General features: G+C 53.2%; 1 long non-coding RNA gene across 1 annotated transcript; it reads left to right on the forward strand.

Moving 5' to 3' along the window:
* Positions 1–12,642: 12,642 nt before the first annotated feature.
* LOC120884005 (uncharacterized) lies at positions 12,643–17,243 on the forward strand. Its single transcript, XR_005726156.2, has 3 exons — positions 12,643–13,516; positions 13,601–13,840; positions 16,008–17,243. It is a non-coding gene; the product is annotated as an uncharacterized LOC120884005 (long non-coding RNA).
* The last annotated feature ends 915 nt before the right edge of the window (positions 17,244–18,158 follow it).

The following is an 18,158-nucleotide window of genomic DNA, read 5'->3' on the forward strand; positions in this document are numbered from 1 at the left end:
TTGGGAAGTTCTAGAGGTACCCTCAGAGTTATCCCAAGTGAATTGTGATCTAAGGTACATATTGTAAGCACCATGATAGTCACGGAGACAGAGAGAGAGAAATAAGCTAATTAATAGTAGAGATAAAATTGAATCATAAAAATAGTCAAATAAGTCTGAAAAAATAAATTAGAAAAAGAGGGGAAGCAAAATATGGAACAGTTGGACTAAATGGAAAACAAACAGCAAGACAGTGTTGAATACATAACAAAACCACACTAAATATACAGGGCCTAAATATAGTAGCTAAAGGGCAAAGACTGTCCTGTTGGATTTAAAAAAAAAAAAAGATACAATGATTATATTATCTACAAGAATTCCACTTTAAAATAAAGTGTATATTTGTATCTATAAATGAAAAAAAGAAACACTAAGCAACATTGGTCAGAAGAAAGCAGAAGTGGCTATATTAATACCAGACCCAGTGGATATGACAAGGACTATCCTTAGAAAAAAAGAGGGGCATTTCATGAGAAGGAGACCCATTTACTATACTGATCTATTTATACCTAACAGAGCTTCAAAGCACATGAAGGGGGAATAGACAAATCCACAATTACAGGTTTCAGCAACCCTCACTCAATAATTGATTGATCAAGAAGTCTTCTGCCGGTAGAAGCAGGAGACTTGAATGGTCATAATGAATCATAAATGAACATGGAATATATCAAAATTTGAAAGTTGCTGCTAAATCTATGCTTAGAAGTTTATAGGATTTAAAGGCTAATAATATAAAAAAGAAGAAAGGTCTCAAACTGGTGATCTAAGTTTCCATCTTAGGAAACTGGGAAAATGAAGAGCAAATTAAACCTAAAAGTGTGCAGAAGGAAGGAAATAAAAATAATAAGAACAAAAATAAATAAAATAGTAAAAAAAATCCAGGTGAAAAGTTAAAAAAAATAGAAGTTGAGTCTTCAAAACTTTATTAATTTTTTTACAAACAAAAGTATAGTTTTTTTTTTACTAATGAGGAAAAAATAGAGAAACAGATTTTTCAATATCAGGAATGAAAGGGGGAATATCACTACAGATTCTGCAGAAATTAAAAGAATTATAGAGGAATATCATAAATGACTTTATGCCAATAAATTTGACAGCTTAGATGAAAGGCACAAATTCCCTGAAAAACACAAACTACCAAGCTTACTCAAGAAGAGATAGATAAACTGAATAACAAAATTTGTGTTTTAAAAAGCTAAATTTGTAGTCAAAATTTTCCTACAAAAATTAATCCAGGCACAGATTACTCCACTGATGAATCTGACAAACGTTTAAGAAAGATATTATATTCATTTTGCATAATCTTCCCCAAGATTTAAGAGGTGAGAACATTCCTCAACACTTTTTATGAGACTGCATTACCATGATACACAACCAGACAAAATATTACAGTAAAAGAAATATATAGACACCAGTCCCCCTCATGCACACAGATACAAAGACCCTTTTTAAAATTTCAGCAAAATAAATTCACTCTTATTACATAAAGTGGATTGTACATCCTGGCCACATAGTATTTAGCCCCAAAATGCAAGACTGGTTTACTATTCTAAAATCAACCAACGTAATTCACCTAAATTGACAAACTAAAAAAGAAAACCATGTGGCCATCTCAATAGTTGCATAAAAGCATCTGACAACATTCAACATCAATTCATATTCAAAACTCAGCAAAGTAGAAGTAGAATCCCCCCCAACAGAATAAAGGGCTTCTAAAAACCAAAACCAAACAAAATTTCAGCCAACATTGTATCTAGTGGTGCATGTCTAATCACAAATAAGGCAAAGATATCCTTTCTTACTACTTCAATTCAACATCAAATGGAATTTCAGCCACTGCAATAAGGCAAGAAAAAGAAGTAAAAGCCAACAGACTAAAGAGGAATAAGTAAACTGTCTTTCATCAACAGATAGCTTGATTTTTTATTTTGACCATGTTTGCTCTCTGGCTTTTGGTTGAGCTCACCTAAGGGGGAGCACCAGCAGGTTTAACAGGCAGGAGAAGGAGGTCAGGTTGTCTGTGTCCCCACTTCCTCCCTTAGGGATGCTGAACTGGTCCCATCGGCTACTCTACTGCTTCAGTAGCCTTTGAAAGTCATCAGATGGACAGCTAAAAGAAACCAGAACTGGAGTAACAGTGTGTACTCATGAAGCTGGACTCAGAGCGAGCATGGCCACGGTTATAAGCTCAGCTCCATTCCTCATGCTGAGATGTTCAGGGGAAAGGGTGTAATTACTTTAGCTAGCAAACTGTTTCTTGTGAATGGAGCAAGAGAGTGCTAGGACCCTAGGTTATTTGGGGGTGATTGTATTAGCAACTTTGTTTTACTGTGAACCAAGTATCTGATAAGAATAACTTAGAGGAGAGAAAGTTTAGTTTGGCTCACGGTTTCAGAACCCTTAGTCCGTGGTCAACCAAATCTGTTGCTCTGGGCCTGAAGTGAGGCAGAACATGGCAGAAGACTCTGATGGACCCTTTTAAGTTCAAGGTCATAGCAGAGAGAAAGGGAGAGAGGAATGGAGGAGATAAACCTGTCCAGGGCATGGCTTCACTGACCTACTTCCCCCAACTGGGTCCCACCACCCAATACTCCATTCAGCTGTCAATGGAATGGATCAGTCCACTGAGAAGGTCAGAGGTGTGACAATCCCTTCGCCTCCACTCTGTACCCATGAGAATCTGGGAGACATTCCAGATCAAAACCATAGCAATGATCTCCAATCACAGCCCCCCTTTAAGTTTTATGAATCTTGTGGGGGGAGGGGAGGGACACAGAACCCTCTAAGACTTTATGCAGTCTGAAGCGACAATCCATACTGCTTAGCCTGAGGCTCCGTGGCCCCCAGACCTCCCTGTTCCTGCATGGTTCATATCTACTTCTTCAATTCTACCTCTTCGTGGAGTAGGAATGCGTGAGTATTCTAAGTGAAGTGAATTTCCCTTCCAGATCCTCAGGCAATGCTGTCTAGTAAGGCAATCATGTTCACTCTCTTAGTAATTAAGTCATACATGTTCAGGGGGCACCTAACACCACCCTATAGGGTTTTGAGTGTGAATGAGTCGAAACATTAAAGCACACTCAGCAAATGCCTACCACTCAAGAAGTGCTATCCACTGTGATCACTAGGTTCAGCATCTCTCTGTGTATCCATCAGTCTATCTCAGTGCTCCTGATATTTTTATGGTCTGTTCCTATCAGAATAAAACTTGAATACCCATGATATACATGCAATCATTGGCAAATGAATTCATTTGTAAGAGTTAATTTGGTTCTACTTGCCTTACATGATTTACCTTCATAAAAACCTGTAAGGATGGAACTGGTCTTCTCTAGCATTAAGATCAAGGTACAAGGAGACTTGAATGGCTCAACCTCAGCACCATGAGCATTTGGACTGGTTCATTGTCTGCTGTGGGTCCATTCTGCGCACAGTATGATGTTTAACAGCATCTCTGGCCTCTACCCACAAGATGCCTGTAGCAAACCCATCCCAGTTACAACTGAAAATGTCTCTAGACATGGCCTGATGTCTCCTGGGACAAAATAGTTCCAGACTGAGGACTACTGACCTAGAATGGTTGGTAGGATACACATTCTGAAACATGTACAGTACTCGCCCTGATCTGCAGTTCCACTTTCCATAACCTCAGTTGCCTGGGGTCAACTGCAGTCTGAAAACTTTAATGGAAATTCCAGAAATAAATCATAATGTTAGGTTTTACCCTGTTCTTAGTGTGATGATGTCCCGTGTGGCCTGCTCTGTACTGTTCAGAATGCGAGTAATCCTCTCCAGCGTATCCACACTGTATATACCACCCTCCTGTTAGTCACTCGGCAGCCTCTTGGTGACTGGATCCCCTGTTACAGTACTAAAGTGCTTGTGTCCAAGTACTCCTCATTTTACTTCATAACGGTCCAAAGAACAAAAGTGTCGTTGCTGGCAATCAGATAGGCCAACAGGAAGCCACAAAGCGCTTCCTATCAGTGGAAAGGTGAACATTCCCAGCTTAATAAGGAGAGAAAAAAAAAATCGTGTGCTGAGATGGCGAAACCTCTTGTGAGAACCATTCTACCCCGGAAACTGTGAAGAAGGAAAAAATCCATGCTAGTTGTACTGTCACACCTTCCACCATAGACGTGGCCACCACTGTCTGTGGTAAGTGTGCATTTAAGATGGAGGGGCTGGGGTGCAGCTCCGTGGAGGGCTCTTGCCCAGCATGTGTCAGGCCTGGGTTCTAGGAAAAAAAAGAAAAAGAATAAATGGAAGACAGAAAGGAGAGAGAGAGGGAGGGAGGAAAGGAGGAAGGAAGGAAGGAAGGAAGGAAGGAAGGAAGCAAGGAAGGAAGGAAGGAAGGAAGCAAGGAAGAAAGGAAGGAAGGAGATGGAAAGTATCCAATTCTGGACTCCAGTGTTGTGCTTGGTCTCCGGCGTTCCCTGGAGTCTTGGAACACATCTGTGGTGTCCAAGAGGAAACCACTCAGCATAAAATAAGAAAAAAAAAGATGATACTAAAAAATAAATACAGGCAGACCTTCTAACGTTCCCTTTGACCTCTGATGGGGGGTTCTGTGTGGTCCCCTCTCTCAGGCCACCTGCCCTGGGATGCAAAGGCTGTAAACCCTCCTTGGCTTCGGGTTTGAAATCCACAGGGTGAAATGCACATGGAGGAAAGCGAAGGATTCAAGACTGTGGCTGCACAAAGTGTGGCTGGTGAGCGACGGCCTTCCCCTCCCTGCCACCCGGCTGGATGCCAGGCAGACCCTGGGCTGGGCTCAGAGGAGGACGGAGGTGCCCTCGGGGCCCTGGTTCCCTGCTTCTTCCTCTGTCCTGCCGTCTCCAGCTCCTGGGAGCTTCACTTGTCCGTTCATCTGGCAGGTATTCACCAGGTGCCTACTCTCTGCCAGGTGTGGTTTGGGGATGGGTGAACTGTCAGAACGTGGACAAGCCTTGCTGCTTTGGGGGTCTGAGCCACTAGCACCCCTTTGTGTCCAGCTTGCCTGTGGGTCCCCTGGCTCCAAGCTGGTGGCTGAGCCCCAGCACCCGCTGGAGTCCCCTCCAGGAGGAATCCAAGGCCGCAGGGAGCAGCCTGTGCCTCAGTCTTCCCACCTGTGAGGTGGGCTGCTATCTGCCCCTCATGACTTTGTGGCAGGTACCGGGAGGTCACGCAGGAAAGCGCTGGGCACAGAGTGGACTGGAAAAGTGGCCGAGGAGGGTGCTCCCTGTGAGCCCAGGGGCTCCTACCAGCTGTGACCCGGAAGCCGAGGTCTGGCCCAGGAGTGAGGAGTCTGCGGTCAAAGCCTGTGCTCAGCCACATGCAGGGCAGCGGCCGGGCAGTCCTGGTCAGCTGTAGGACATGAGCCCCCCTGGCCACCCAGGTTTTGTTTCCCAACATCTACTGCCAGTGCCCCTTTCTCTTCTTTCTTCTGCCAGTGGTTCTCAAGTGGCCTGGTGTCTGTTACCGCACTGCCCCTTCCCCAAAGTCCCAACACAGTCACAGTCCATTGAGCAGGTCCTGGGACCAGCTGTCCCAGCTCTACCCCTGTGGCAGATGAGGTGGCCTCAACATTCTCTGAGACTCCTCCCATTGAGGGGGGTCTGTGTCCCCACCCCTTGGACCTGGGCATATTGTGAAGCACTTAAACCAACAACATGTGGCAGAAGGGACACTTGTGACCTCTGAGGCCACCAAGATCCCTGCTCGCTCCCTGGGGCACTGGGCTTGGAGCCCTGAGCAGCCACGAACAGTCTGCCTACACCAAGGCCACCATGATGTGAGGAAGCACAAATGACGCAGGGAGGCAGGTGGGACAGGGACTCCAACGTCCCAGCCAACAGCATCGCCCACAGGGCGTGAGTCAAGATGCCCCCAACTGCCACACCATGATGGCAGCGAGCCTCCCCAGCCAATTCCCAGAGTCTGGGGAGCAAGAAGAGTCATCCCTCTGTGTCCCACCTCAATTCCTCGCCAGAGGATTTAAGTATAATACAATGACAGTTTTATGCCACTAAATGTGGGGCTGGCTTGATTTTTGAACTATGTCCTTCAAAAATCCACATGTCCTCCTCCTAGCAGCTCAGGCCTCCAGAACTTCAGACCTCTGGCCTCCAGAGCTGTCAGGTGACACATTTCTATTGTTGGAGCCACCTGGTCTGAGGTGCTTTGATACAGTTGTGCCAGCCAACTCCACAACCTCCACTGCCCGGTGACAGGTGACCAGCACAGGCAGCTGGCTTTCAGCTGATGGCACAGAGACTGGCGTCATGAAGAAGTCACAAAATGTGTTCATCTTCCCCACTGGGCTGCCGGTGTCCCCCACACAGACACAAGGCCCGTCCCTCCCCTGAGGACCCCAGAACATGCCTGGCCGGGCCTGGCCCTGGGTCTCCTCTGAGTCACGCTGGGTCTCCCCGGGGCTGTTTCCACGTGCAGAAGCTGGGCTCCGTCCTCCTCTCCAGGTTTCCCTGATTCCGTTTTCTTCACTCGTTATGTTCACAGTCCTGTGCCTCCTGCATTATTACTGCCATCTTACGTCTTTGCTGGATTGCCCTTTAAAAATCTTTTGATGTTTTCATTTTTATTCTCTCTTATGGGTCTTCCTGGGCAGCTTCCTTGGCTCTGTAAAAGAGTAGCATTTAATTTTAAGAGCTAAGAGCCGGGCAACCCAAAGCCTGGGAACGCTGTTCATGACCAGGGAAGTAGGAGCGCCGTGGTGTCGGGCTCTGGAGGGTGAGGGCACGATGCACGCTGCACCTTGGGCGGGCACAGGGCCGGGCACTGCCAGAGAGGATGCCAGGCGAGGCGACCCAGGGCTGGAGGAGAATCCACCACACCAGCCCTGATAGACCTGCCCAGCCCAGAGAGCAGTGGCTGTGTCTGTATGACACAGTGTCTTGGTGTCATTTCCAGGCCACTACAGAGCTCCTGGCCCACACTAGGTACATAAAAAATATTTGTGCAAGAAAGGAAGTTTCCTAAGGCTGCCATGACAAATCACCCCAAATAGAATGACTTCAAACAACAGAATATTTATTCTTTCCCTGTTCTGGAAATTAGAAGTTCAAGGTCAGCAGGCAGGTCTTTCCTTCTGGGGTTCTAAGAAAGCCTGCTTCATGCCTCTCTCCAAGCTTTGAGTGGCGGCCAATCCTTGGTGTTCCTTGACTTGTAGACACATCATGCTGTTATCCGCTTTGCTCCATTGACCTTCTCTGTGTCTCTCTTCTTCCTATAACTCAAACGCCATGTCCTTTCTCTTATGAAGACACCCGTTGGAGTCTGTTTTCCATTGCTCTAACAAAATACCTGGGAGTAGGAAACTTATAAAGAAAAGAGGTCTATTTAGCTCACAGTCTTGGAAGCTGCAAGTCTGAACAGCACTGCACTAGCTCTGGTGAGGGATCCGTGGCAGAAGACATGGTGGCGGGAGCATGTGTGAGAGGAGGGGACCACACAGTGAGACAGGGAGCCAGAGAGCAGGGAGGGGCCAGACTCACTCTCCTGTCACAACCTTTCCTCCCACCCTTGCAAGAAAGGTGGACTAGAAAAGTGGGCCCCACTCATGCCCAGGGCCCCCCAGGGCCCTAACCACCAGGCTCCACCTCAAAGGTTCCCCCGCCTCCCGACACTGCCAGGTTGAGGACCAAGCCCCAAACACACAACCCCAGAGGACAGAGCAAGCAACCAGGCACTGGAGAGAGAGCCCACCCCAACCCAGAGGGTCCCATCGCGAGACCCTTCTCTCAGTTGTACCCGCAGCAACCCTTATTCCAGGCAAGAGCCCTTCCTGGGGTTCCAGGTGGACAGGAATGGGAGGGGCATATTCTGACCCACCCCGAGGCAGGAGAGTCACTTCCCTGGGCCACGCAGAGGAATCTCAGAGCTGGGTTGGACGGGCGGGTTCAGCAGGTGCAGGTGGAGGGGCAGAGGGTGAGGAGGCAGGGTGAAGGGGCAGAGTGTTTGGGGGCCTCTGTCCCATGCTGGGATCCGACCCTCCCCCTGCTCAGCCAGGGCCCAGCTCAGGCCCCAGGAAACCAGGCCTCCTCTGCGGCCTCCTGATGCCCACTCGGCCCTCCCAGCTCCTTCCCGCCCTCAGGCACCAGCAGCCCACTAACCCAAACCCAGCAACTTCCCGCCCACCTGCTGGCAAGCCGCGACCCTGTCAGGGCATTTACTCCAGAAGGACTCAGTCCTGGAGAGCAGGAGAACCTGGAGGGTGACCAGAAGATTCCCTGGTCTCCGGCCATGTCACTCAGGCCCAGCGGGCACTAAAATCCCGGGATGGGCACTGAGTCTTCCTGTTGGGCACCGAGAGGGCATCCGGGTCGTGATTTCTAGTCTCAGATGCAGAATGGCAAGAGACAGCACCCTGGAGGTCACTCTGGGCCATCTCTACGGTAGCACCAAACAGTAGGTCAGTTCAGTCGTAGCAGCTGACAGAGACTGGACTGTATCCCAGGAGTGAGTTTCCCAGAGCCTCACGCGCTGCAGCTTGGTCTCGGATGAGGCCACGTGCCGAGGTGGGCTTTGGAGGGTGCCTGGAGTTGACGGTTCTGACCTCAACAGAGGACTGATAGTTGATGGTGTTATCTGCAGGTGGACGGACCTGGCCGGAGGAGTGGGTGCCTTGGGAGGATTTCTTGTCCCTGTCCCCTTTCTCCCCCTCTTATTCCTGGCTGTCACGAGCTGAGAAGCTTTTCTCTGCCACACCACCAGGATGCTCTGCCTCACCTTGGGCCCGAAGACTGCCCCCAGCCACCCACGGGCTGCAGACTGTGAAACCGTGAGCCCAGACCACCCTTTCCTCCCCAGGTTGATTCTCCAGAGAGTTTGTCACAGCACACAAAGCTGGCCACGGAGCCACCGCCCTAGGGCCTCCTCACACACTTGGCTTTGGTCAAGGTCAGGGGCTCTGGCCTCCAGGCGACGTCCGGGTTCCTAGGGGGACTCCAGGAAGCGCTTGGTGGCTTCCTCCATTGGCAGACCTCCTGCCACCAGGAAGCTTCTCCGTGTATTTGGGAGGGATGATTGACTACGGGGAGCCTTTGTTGTGCTATCAGCCCTAATTATTTTAATTCAGGCACCCTCCCTTATAGGACTGACATCATAAATGCTGTTTTCTAGAACAAATAGCTGTCAGAGCTGTCAAGCAGAGCTGCTTACTGTTTTAGATCATTACAATATTTAATTTCAACTCTGCTATCTTTTTTTCTTCTGTGAGCATTTTTCAAGACGATTTCTTGCACTCGTGTCTGGAAAATGAGAGTCAAGAAAGGTAAGAAGGAGTCAGCTCTTCAGCCTGCTGAGACCTGGGAGTTCAGAACCAAAAAGGAGAGAGAGAAAGTCAGTCCTGGCGATCCAGTGTCAGAGAAGAGTGGAGATGCAAGGAGAGGAAGAGGGTAGACAGAGGATGGAGGGATGGAGGGATGGATGGAGGAGGGATGGATGGAGGGATGGAGGGAGGAGGGATGGAGGGAGGAGGGATGGAGGGATGGATGGAGGAGGGATGGAAGGATGGATGGAGGAGGGATGGATGGAGGGATGGATGGAGGAGAGATGGAGGGAGGAGGGATGGAGGGATGGAGGGAGGAGGGATGGAGGGATGGAGGGAGGAGGGATGGAGGGATGGATGGAGGGATGGAGGGATAGATGGAGGAGGGGTGGAGGGATGGATGGAGGAGGGATGGAAGGATGGATGGAGGAGGGATGGAGGGATGGAGGGATGGATGGAGGAGGGATGGAGGGATGGATGGAGGAGGGATGGAGGGATGGATGGAGGAGGGATGGAGGGATGGAGGGATGGATGGAGGAGGGATGGAGGGATGGATGGAGGAGGGATGGAGGGATGGAGGGATGGATGGAGGAGGGATGGAGGGATGGATGGAGGAGGGATGGAGGGATGGATGGAGGAGGGATGGATGGAGGAGGGATGGAGGGATGGAGGGATGGATGGAGGAGGGATGGAGGGATGGAGGGATGGATGGAGGAGGGATGGAGGGATGGATGGAGGAGGGATGGAGGGATGGATGGAGGAGGGATGGATGGAGGAGGGATGGAGGGATGGAGGGATGGAGGGATGGAGGGATGGATGGAGGAGGGAGGGAGGGATGGATGGAGGAGGGAGGGATAACGGTTAAGTCAGGAGGAAGGTGGGAGGCGGGGAGGAGAGAGACCAAGGTCAAGGGCACCACACATGGTGAGGACATTTTCTGGCTGACCAGGTGGTAGTAACTATTCACTGAATTTCTTTTGCTGCCTGAGCCCTCGGCAGAGAGAGGACCCAGGAAGCCCTCTCCGGGACCTGGTTAATGGCAAGCTCCTTTGGGATGTTTCAGTGGTTGCATAGAAAGGTCACGACCAAACAAATCCACTTTATATGATGTGACTAGGAGACTCTCAGATCCCAAATCAGGTAGTTTTGTTTTGGATCCAGTACTGGGGGGTTGAGCCAAGGGGTGCTGTACCACTAAGCCACATCCCAGCCCTTTATATTTTGAGACAGGGTCAGACTCGGGATCCTCCTGCCTCAGCCCCCTGAGCTGCTGGGATCACTGGTGTGCATGCTGCGCCATGGAGGGCCCCACCTCTTACCGAAGGTTTCCACCACCTCCCACCAGCACCCCAGGCCAGAGACCCAGCCCTTGGCACACAGCCTTGGGGACACTTGTCCAAGCCACAGTGAGCAGCTGCAGGACCTCCCACCCACCCTCCACCAGTCACCACGTTCTGTGCCTTGACACTGACTTCCTCTTCTCGGGGCGCGTTATTATTTTCTGCCTGTACCTTATGGGCCTGGTTGGAGACCTCACGCTCCACCTCTGGATACTTCAGCGTGCGTTTTCCTGAGAATAAAAACAGCCTCTCACAGAACCACATCTGATGACCAAAATGAGGAAATTCACTACGATTAACACATTATCACTGAATCCACATCCACATTCAAATGCCATCGATTGTCCAAGTCGAGTCCCTGTCACCACAAGCCGCCTGGTCCCGAGCCTGACCTGGGCTGGCCAACGCACTCGACTGGGACGTCTCTGCTCCTGGCGCACATGAGCGGCTTCCAGCTTTGCATCCTTCTTTACCACAATATTTCTGAAAAACGCAGACATGATTTTGTGGAATCTTCCTCAACACAGGCTTCTCTGATGCTACGTTAGGAGTGGTGTTGTTGTTGTTGTTGTTGTTGTTGTTGTTGTTGGGACGTCACAGAAGCAACCAGTGTCCTCCTCGGCACCTGGTCTAGGAGGTGCAAGTGGCCACTTTGTCCCCGCCTGGTGGGGCTGGTCCTGATGGCTTGGTGAGGGCGGCTGGCCGGGTCTTCCCAGCCTGCAGGTTCTCGTTTGTCTTCATAATTAGGAGGTAATTTGTGGGGAGAGGTTGGAGCCATAGAGTGTGGACACCCGCTCCTGATCGTTCTTCCGCCCTCCCACCCTCGAGCATTAGCCCCCGATGATTCTCCGGTCCCCTGGCTCCATGGTCTCTGCGGCGCCCAGGGTCTCCTCCTACTGCAGAGTCAAGCCTCCTCTGTTGCCTGTTGGTGCACCTGTGTCCTTTCTCTTCTCGGGTCTTAGCATCTCCAAACTCCTTCATGGACGATTCTGGCTCCAGGACGGTGGCTTGCCACCACCCAGGCCCCAGGGCTTCCCCCGAGATCGTGAGCTTCAGGCTCAACCCTGGAGCCTGCTTCTCAGGCTGTGCCGCTTTCCCCCGAGAGGCAGGACAGCCCAGAACCCTGGGCGCTCACTGAATTTCACAGCACGCTTTACAGAGAGTGCAGCTGAGGCTGGACAGAGAGGAGGGGGTTGTGGGGGGAGCCTGCGGCGGGGTGGGGGGGCGGGGGGGCACACCAGGGCGGAGCTGGTGTGAGAAGCCGGCCAGAGGGGCCAGTCACTGTCTGCGTCCCAGGCTTGAGAGTTAAGAGGCCCTCTGCAGAGAGTTTGGGGCGAGTGAAAGATGACACACAGGCTCTGAATTCGAGAGGATGCAACCAACGCTCCAGCAGAGGAACCCACCTCAAGTGAGCCTGCGAGGCAGACATGCGTGTTACAGGAGGTGCGCGGCCACCCGCAAGGAGCCAAGTGCAGAGGGTTATGAGGGATCCCCTGGAGATGAGCCAAGCTCAGCTCCCCTCTGAAAGGCACACGGTCACAGCCACTGGTCATTTTTAGAAAATTCTAATAACACGCAACACATTGAACAAAAATTCCCCCGGCCTTGGCTTCTGAACTGCGAGGGACGACAATGGGTTTTGCCCGCTCTGGGGCGTCCAGCTCATTGCGAGGTTTCTAGAATCCAGGACTCTGCCTGCCTGGGACCATACAGGCCTTAATGAGTGCAGCGTCTCCCATGCACAACCGAGAAATAATTAGCCCTCACAGAAGCAGAAACAGCGTGCGTTGTGATTCATGATTTCTCTAATTGTTCTCCCTTCTGCACCCTGTACCCTCCCTCCCCTGCCTGGAGTAACATATGCTGCGCGTGCTCACAGACAAATAGCGTGTGCACCAGCGTGAGCAGCGCGGGGGGGGTGGGGCTGAGGCCAGCCAGCTGCTCCCTGCCTTCCTGCTGTAGGTGTCTCTGTGCCCTGGTGGCGAGGTACGGGCTCCTGACGCTGCACGAACAGGCCCGAATGTGCTCTGACACCCCCGTAAATTTCCTGACATTCCAGTGACCTTCATGGGGTCTGGAGGAACCACACCACAGATGGAGCTGTAAATATTCTATCCGTGCAGTATACTCCGCCTGACGCTGGCATCTCACTCATGTCCTCCTGCGCCTGCCGCCTCTCGGAGGAGATGTATTTACTGCCATGGAAAATTCCGCCCCAAGGCAGGCGGCTTGCCATCGCCCAGCGTGGAGCATCTTGCTTCTTCTGCTGCCTGTGCCACACACACACACGCACACATGCACACAAACACGCACACACGCATGCAAACACACACACATGCACACATGCACACACACACATGCACACACACATGCACACACACGCACACGCACACACATGCACACAAACATACACACATGCACACACACAGACACACATGCACATGCACACACATGTGCACACACATGCACACACACATGCACACATGCACACATGCACACACACACATACACATACACATACACACACAAACACACACTCACACACCTCCTCCCCTCCTCTGATCCTAAAGCTGGCAGCAGGAAAGCCCCCCGAGGAAACTAGAGCAGAACGCAGTCTGTGGCGTTAGCAGTCTCTTCTGGGCGGTGGGGCTCTGGAACGATTTACATTTAATTTAGTTTTCTCTTTGCTCAACTGAATTTTAATTTTTTGGCAACAGTCCAATAGTTCTTACATGGTCGTTTCACAGTGGCACTGTCCGCTGGGAGAAGGGGAGCGCGGAACGGCCAGGCTTCGCCTTCTCCCCACTCCGGCACCTTCCTGGTGGGTCAGTTGGCCAGTGGACAGCCCAGAAGAACCCTCCTGTCTTGGGTGGGTAAATGGCAGCCCTTGGAGCTGCAGAGACCTCTGGGGGGTCGTGGCCTGGGGGAGGCTGCTATAATCACTGTCTTACAGCTGACAGGTACCTACGGCTTTCAACATAGTGTCTTCATCCTTCTGTTGAGATGGGCCTGGAGGCCACTGTCGCTTTCCACCCTGGCTGGGCCTGCCCAGTGTGGAGCTGGCCAGGATTCCCAACGAGAGGAAGCTGGAGCCCTGCCCTACCCCCAGCCTCTGTCGAGCCACAGGAGCATCTGAAGCAGGAACTGCAGTCGGGGTGCAGAGGGCTGGAGGGCAGCTGGGAAGCCCAGGCAGGTAGGGCCCCCTGGCAGACCAACCCCACAGCCTGTCTCTAGAGACTCTCCTCCAGGTCTGGGACGGCCTCTGCAATATTGACCTTCAGTTCTCCATCCCGCCCGAGAGCCAGGTTAGGATTCCCAATGGAGATTCAGAAACAGCAGCTCAGAGACAGACGGACTTCACCTGAGGTCTCCCAGCACAGGGGAATCCAGCCTGTCCGGCTCCACAAGCTGCAGACTCCCCTCTGCTACTTGCCGCCTCCAGGGGCACAGCAGAGAGACTCACAGACACCATTTTGTGACCCAAAAGGTTTTAGGGGCAGCCCTTCCAAACCAGGGGCCTCAGGGGGGCACTTGGAGTCTCTGGGCACCAGATCTTACCCATGGGAAAGCTGTCCATACCCCAGCTGTATACAGGAGAAAGCCAGGCAGAAGTGCCCTCTCCTTTCTCTTATCCCTCCCCAGAAATGCCGGCCTCTTAAACCCCATACTCCCTCCCTGGAGAGGAGGACCCTACTTCACCCCCTGTCCCACCAGGAAATCAGGGGTTAAGGATACCTCCACCCACACAGCTCCCAGCTATCACTCCCTACCCCCCAATTTATTTCTGCAATTGTAATTAAGGTCCTGGCAGAAGGGGTTAGCTGCCCGAGTTATTTGTTCAATTTATTGATTAGCTATTTCTCAGAAGTTCATTACCATCTCGAGGCAGGGGGTGGGGGGTGGGGAACTGGGTCTCCGAGGTTTCTCCAGGCTTGGGCTGCTCTGGTGATTAAATGCAGCCAGGACACATCCATCCTGCTGCGAGCAGCTCTACCCAAGGTCAAACATGCATGCAAAACAGCAGCCAAGATCTGCATGTCTAAATATCAGCAGCCCAGCGAGCGCCCGAGAGCCGATTTTGAAAGCCAGGGGAGGGGAGAGAAGGGGAAGAAAAGGAAGGAGAGAGAGAAATGGCTGTAGAGGGAAAGCCAGCTCCAAGGAAAACCAGAGGCTGGGCGAGGTGCCTGCTTCTCCCAGGACACCCCACCCTGAACGAGGTCTGCAAACTGGGCTTTCCTCCCAGGGACCTGCGTGTCTTCATGGTCAAAAAGCCAAGGGGAGGATGAAACCCCTGCGTCTTATCCTGGGGGACCAGGACAGAGCCTGGCTGAGATGCAGGCTTCTGGGCAAGGACCATGGACCCCAGGGACAGGCAGGAGGGACAGAGGGGTGCGGGCAGCAAATGCAGAGCAATTCCTTGCTCCACACACAGGTGTTCCTCTCCGGGCTGCAGAGGCCCAGCGTGCGGTTTCCCATCTCCAAAGAAAGAACGTGGAGGACTCAGCGGATGGGACATTTTATTACTCCGGGGGGCAGGAGGGCAGGGGTACAATGACGGGCCACCCGGGCCTGCCAGCAGGGGGACATATGGGATGGGGTGCGTGCCCACTGCCAGGTCGGCTTCCCCCTGTTCAGACCCCCCAGGGACTGGAGGTGAGGAGAGTGGCCGGCTCCCCCCACCCTCACCACACTCTGGTCCTCTGCAAGTCTCCCAGGCTCTGATGAGGGTTGAACCCAGCAGCAGGCCAGAGAGGAGCACGTGTGCGTGGAGGGGGCCTGTGCTTCCAGGGGGCTCAGGCCTTGCCCGGACGAGGTGCTCCTGTGGGTGGGACAAGGTCTGAGAGTGTCCGGCCAAGGCTCACGTGTTGGGGGCTGCCCCCTGGGTGCAGGCCCTCTCAGGGAACGCTGCCTGGCTGTGGTCTGGCTCTCACAGGATCCAGGTGCTGTCAGAGCCCGAGCTCCATCTCCGACTCGCTCTCTGGCTTCCTGCTTGGAGAAGTGTCCTCTTCCTCCCTCAGGCTTGTCCACCAGGAGGCCATGAGGTCCTCACCAGAGCTGAGCAGAGGCCAGCACTGTGCCCTCGAGTGTTCAGAACTGAGAGCTAAGGAGCCTCTTTATGAGGTCAGCCTGTCCCCGGGGTCTGCTGCAGTAACGAAACGCTGACGCGTACAGGCACCGCAGGAAGGGGAGCCCCGAGCGCGTCAGCCCAAAGAAAGAACACCCCCAGAGACAGAGCAAGTACTGGATAGCTCCTCTCCCTCTCTCTCTCTCTCTCTCTCTCTCTGCCCCCCCCCTCTGTTTTTGGCTGAGTCTCATCTGTCTGTCTGTCTGTCTGACTCCTGTGCACTCACACCCTACAGCAAGGGCAGCTGAACATGAAAGCCTCAAGTTGTGCCCTCTTCAGAGCTGAATGTGAGCTGAGGACTTCCTTCACCAGCCGTTTACTCAAACAGAGTTCCGGAGTGCCTTTCCATGGAGCAGAAAGCGGTCACCCAGGGCGGCACCTCCACCCAGGCCTGCCCAAGACTCAGCCCCGAGTCTCCAGTCTGTTGCTGCCTACTCAGCTTCTCCCCCCGGGGATGGCCCTGGTCAGGGTGCGGCAGGCCCCTAGGAGCCCCAAGGGTCCTGTGCAGAGCATCGTCAGATCTGAGGACCCCCAGAAGGAAGGCCCTCGTCCACGAGAGTGTGGCCTCCCTGGCCCCCCCACCCCGCCCACTGGCCACCTAGCTGCAGCTAACCGGTGCCTGGTTCGGGGTTTGTCTCCAACTCTGACGGTTTTTGCTCTCAGATGCTCATCTCCCAGGGTCACCTGGAGAGCTGCAAACCCAGGGTGCCACAGAGGTGGAACTCGGCCCTCTGAGTCCCACTCCTGTGCCTGGCCCCGGTAGGATCCAGACCCTGAGTGAGCCTCTGATGGCTGCGATGGTCCTCCTCCCCACTCCCTGGGGCCGGAAGCCCTGCTGAACTTGAGCTCTGAGCTTGGACAGATCTGAGGCCAAGTTAGTTCTCCTAACTGCAAAACCCCCCGTGGAAATGGCAGGCCTAGCTGCGAAGTGACCACGTCCCCCGATGGCCCTGCTGTGCAGGAACAGGGTCGGGAGGTCTCGGTGCCCAGTGAATAGGGCAGGTGGATTTGTGGATTCATGGGGGAGGAGAGAAGAGGGAGGAATTCGCCGCTCCTCCTGGCCAGGCCATTTCACCCCTTCTTTAGCGTGGAGCTTAGGCTAAAGGGGCATTTCACGGGGATTCGCCGTCCCAGGCGTGGCTCCCCGCGCCCCGTCCTGACCCACCCCCCAGGCAGGAGTGTCAGAGCGAAGCCTCACCGTCACCACCCAAAACGCACGTGTGCAAGATGTGATCGTCTGTCACCGAGATGGAGTATATGATATGAACCATGGCAAACACCGTAATGACTAATTTCAAACATTTATTACAATTCTTGAGAGACTTGAAAGCTGTCCCCGCTCTTGATTTTAATAAATGCAGTCTTGAAGCAGCCGCTTATCAAAGTGACACAAATTGTGTGGTAAATAGATTATGGCACAGCTGAAATACTGGAAAATGAGATCAGAAATGCTCCTTCTCTCCCATTTAAAACTCCGGGCCATCCTTCAGCCCCCGCCCCAGCACCGGGCAGCCTTGGGAAGTGCGACAATTGGCTTTTCATCAGCTTCTCACAGAGCCTCCCTGCAGGGGAGCCGGCAGCTGGGGGCCCTGGCCCGGCAGGCTGGGGGTGTCCGGGAGGCGGGGAGGCTGGTCTAGGGAAGCTGTGGTAAAGAACGCTGTGTCCCCAACCTCACGTCCCCAACCTCGCGTCTGACTAGATCAGGTTCGAAGGTGCCCGCGTTCTTACTGGTTCGGTTTGGGTGCTCCTGGCTGAGCCCCTGTTCCTACCCTCTGCCGGCTTCCTCCCACAGACCCAGCTCCTGTCCTGCACTCTGCAGTGCACCTGGGGTGGGACACTCAGGGGGAGCCCCCGCAGGCGCCCTCCAAAGGCTCCAGGTCCCATGGCGGAGGCCAAGGTGCACACAGCAACGGAGTCCACAGATGGCACACACCAGGCTGGGCCTGCCCGGACGCCTTGGTTGCAGGGGACCAGAGACCCTGGGGCAGCTGTGCTGCTCAGCGGTGGCTGGCCGGCAGTGTGGCACTTCTCCCTGGTCAGATGGCCTGTGTAAACACCAGGACCCTGCCCTGCCCACATCTCTGTCTTGTTCTTCCCCCAAAGACGGAATGACCAGGGGAAGGCGTGTGCATCCAGTGGGGACAGGAAGTGGAGGGCACTTCCCTGTTTGCTGAGAACACCCGGGACTCGCCCACCCCACGCCCACCCCACCTACTCACCCTCAGGTTCTTGCTCGCATTACCCTCGGAAATGGGGCAGGGGGCCGCAGAGGGCCACCCTCTGCCACCAGGATGTGTCCCCCAGCTGCCTCGGGAAAGCCAGGGTGCTTCTCCGCCTCGGAATGAACAGAAGCAGCCTGGCACTCCAGATCCTCGTTGGCAACTAA

Source organism: Ictidomys tridecemlineatus, chromosome 3 (assembly GCF_052094955.1).
Source record: "Ictidomys tridecemlineatus isolate mIctTri1 chromosome 3, mIctTri1.hap1, whole genome shotgun sequence".
Taxonomy (NCBI): domain Eukaryota; kingdom Metazoa; phylum Chordata; class Mammalia; order Rodentia; family Sciuridae; genus Ictidomys; species Ictidomys tridecemlineatus.